This window comes from Sinocyclocheilus rhinocerous, unplaced genomic scaffold (assembly GCF_001515625.1).
Source record: "Sinocyclocheilus rhinocerous isolate Xijiao unplaced genomic scaffold, SAMN03320098_v1.1 scaffold787, whole genome shotgun sequence".
NCBI lineage: Eukaryota > Metazoa > Chordata > Actinopteri > Cypriniformes > Cyprinidae > Sinocyclocheilus > Sinocyclocheilus rhinocerous.
This window is the reverse complement of record NW_015662932.1, coordinates 104,747-108,719: the sequence shown is the minus strand read 5'-3', so window position 1 is coordinate 108,719 and position 3,973 is coordinate 104,747.

Below are 3,973 nucleotides of genomic sequence, written 5' to 3'. Positions count from 1 at the left end.
AAAATATGTGTCTTTCTAAATAAGGCTTTCAACATTTTGTATATATATATTTACGTAGGATTAATAACGTCACATGTATGCATGCCCCATCTTTCCCCAGTAATTTACAACAAAGTTTGACATTTTATAATTGCCATTTTACAGTAATAGGAGGATGAAGTTAATCAACAACCAAATGTGATTTTCCAGCACACTCACCCATCCTCTGTAATGATGTCTGCTGACTGATTTTTCATTTGAGGATTGAAAAGTGTGACTGTATTGCATTGAAAAAACACACAGCTAATTCCAGTTTTGAAATATTTGCATTATAACTGTGATTAAGTTATTAAAGGCAACAGTCATGCTGTTGATTTTTTTTTTCCATAAAATAATATATTCTGTTCTTCCGCTATTCACTGATTCTTTTACACTTACCTAACTGTGGGACATAGTATTTGTTGTAACTGTTTAAACCTATGAAGGGTGTAGGGTTTAGGCACCACAAAGGGGATCAGCTAAGTTTCTAAGTAAGAGTTTCACCTCAACATTAAAGTACAATCAAGGAAAATGGTTAAATAAATAACAATTACATTTCAACATTAGAACATTGTATTTTCCTATGCATATTTTACTTTTCAAAACAATTTTAGATTAACCACGTGCTGAACACACACAGTCCAAACATGATTGCAAAAAGTTTATCTTTCACCCATTCATTCATGTATATAGGTAAGTTTGTATACATTGATGATGCGCCACAAACAGTACACATTTTGTGTCCATTTTAGAAGTGTGTGAAGATCTGTCCTTCAGTTGTGGCTTCAAGCCACATGACAAAGATTGTTTTTCCTGCTGGTTCTAAGGAATTTACTATCATTCACACTCGGGGAGAGAAATCAGGGAGAGCAAAGTTGTTCCTGTTTTGGGGATTTCAATGTCTCCACATTGAATCAATGTGTCAATGTCTCCACTCCACTACAGGTTTGTCAACTTAAATGGAAAAAGGCATCTCTTTGTATTCCACAAAAACCTGTTCCAATTCAAATGAAACTTTTCCACACATGGCTTTTTCCACTACAAAAGCGTATTGTATCATATTTGATATATTAGTTTCTAAGGTCTCTAAATGATCAGAATGATCAAAACTTTGCTAAAAACGTTGTCGTTGTACATAATCCTCTATATGCCATTTGTTGTCTGATGATAGTTCATACTTTTTAGCAAGGCCTTTTAGTATGATTCTAAAAATGCCTCCCATTTTTTTTTTTAATCAAATAAACTCAATAACTGTTATATATTTCAAGATAAACACTTACTGGACTGAAGCAACTTAGGTTTACTTAATGGCAGCAGCTATTTTGCACTAGGCTACGTGTAAATAGCGATAGATACTATTTACACTAAGTGCAAATAGCAATAGATGCTATTTACACAGTGCAAATAGCTATAGATTCTATTTACACTGTTAAAATAGCAAAATTTATGGGTTACTAGGCTACTTATTGGACTTACTGGACTGAAGCAACTTAGGTTTACTTAATGGCAGCAGCTATTTTGCACTAGGCTACGTGTAAATAGCGATAGATACTATTTACACTAAGTGCAAATAGCAATAGATGCTATTTACACAGTGCAAATAGCTATAGATTCTATTTACACTGTTAAAATAGCAAAATTTATGGGCTACTAGGCTACTTATTGCAAATAGTGGCAATTATCTGCACCTCAGTATTGTAGTACATTATAAAACAGTATGCAATAATAACGTATTGAAAATTATATAATATTATATATAAATTATAATTTAAAATAAATTATTAAATGGATGCCACCTTATTGGGACAATAAAGCCCTCCCTACATCTACCCTAACCCTACCCGATACTTTATTTTCAACTTTCCAATTATTTCCTTCATTTTTATTGAAAGTAAATGCCTTTCCGATGTGATATGAGATTTGAAAAGGGAGAAAAAAAAGTTTGGCAAAAGGCGGGTTCGAATTTGGGTCGATCGCGTCAAAAAACATGCACTTTACATTTACGCTACCGGAACTGATAGTTTACTGCTGAGACAAACTTTTACTAAGGAATAGAGATAAGTCTTAAAGGTGCAATAGGCAATTGTCTTCAGAAACATTTTTTGTTGTGCTGGTTGAAAGTCTCTTTATATCCTGATAGCAATCATTAAGTTAAGTGGTCTAAATGTAGTTATATGTATTTATCTGTGATGGGATCTGAGAAAACCCGTCGGATATCGCGCTGGGACGTTTTCAGGAAATTCAAAAAATAAGTCGAATGACAGTCTGTTATATGCACAGGTGCGTGAACAGTTGCGCTGCGCTTGCTTTTCTAAATGTAAACTACAAGGTACACTATTCGTGCTATCTAAACATACAAGAGGTGATCTAAAGTTCAGAGACTATGCCCATGATAAACAACAGAAAACTGTCCTCTTCAGGGTAACGTTAGTCTGTTTGTGTAATGATGCAGTATAGCGCTCCTGACACAGACAGCTCTCGTTAAACCCATGAAGTGAAGGTGAAACCCGTCTCACTTTAAACCCGTTTTTCTCAATATTCCATTCCTGAAAATCATAGCTATCAGCTAACTTTGGAAAGGGCAAAGCCTAAAAAAGGTAAAATTTCACCATGTGGTGGGTTTTCATAGATCGCATCACATATATTCTGCGGAAGGCGTAGGACCAAGAAATGTCCATCCAATCAAAACGCTCGGTCTGAGCATTTTAATTGGCTTTCCTACCTGCCTGTCAAATATGTATTAGCATACCTCTGTGCACCCTGTTCGCGCAGACATGATACGTCATCAGCCCATTCACGTACGCTGTGCAGACAGAGCGAGAATGGCAGGCAAACATCAACAACCTGATCTTCCTTTCCTGGTATTGTAATACTTTTACTAACTGTGCTAAAGTTTTCTCACCGGTGAATGACAAATGTATTGTAGTAATGTTAGGCTTGTTCGAGATAGATTGCACTAGCCTGCCACTGGCTGGTGAGACCTGCCGGTTGTAGGCGGGGGAGGAGTAAAGAGACGGCCGTAAGGTCAGCCACTTTCCGTACACTTTGTGCTTTTCGTGCATATACAATAAGAATATATATTTACTAGATCACCTAATCTTAAGTTTTGTAACAAAACAAATCTTTTCTTTGAATATCAGATATATTCAATATCAAGATTGGTTAAATACAGGAACTTGTCTAAGAAAAAACATGTCGTCCTTGTCATCACAGAATCTGACCAATGAGAATCAAGTGTGTCGTCATCAAGGCTTTTGCAGCCGATTTTGAGCAACTGCAGCACCTGACCTAGGCGACTGGTCCCGTTTTGCTCTCGCGGTACTTTGATGGCACATGTGATCGTAAGGCGGCTGCAGCACCTATCAAAGTTGGACAAATTTTCTAACCAGAATGCATTGCTTTTGTCAGGCGATCTTTGCGGCGCAGCATGAAGTTGGGTGGTGTGCGCATGCGTTCAGGGGGCGTGGCTTTGGACGGCGATTGCAGGAAGGGTGGGACTTTGGCCCAATCCCAATTCTATTTTATACCCCTTCCCCTTCCCCTTGTCCCTTGAAACAGAGTGTCAAGGGGTAGGGGTGAAAATATTCCCCTAAGAATTGGGACACCACTACTATGCTGTCACACATCATCATACGTCGTCTAGCTCCTACAATACACATACCTATACTGGTGAGCATTAGAGCCTTTAATTATCGTTCTATATTAATGCGCTGCTTACTGACACACACACACACACACAGAGATCGCGCAGCTCACACATCTAGGAGAAAAGAAACTTGTCAACGCTACCCCGCAACTTTTATTAATAACAGTTTAAATACTGAATCGCTACATTATATTTTCCAGCAACAAGAGGATAAAATCGCTGTTTTTGAAGTAAACTCACTCTAAAAAGAGAAACGCACAGACGCGCATACACGCAACTTTCATCTCTCTCTCTCTCTCTCTCTCTCTC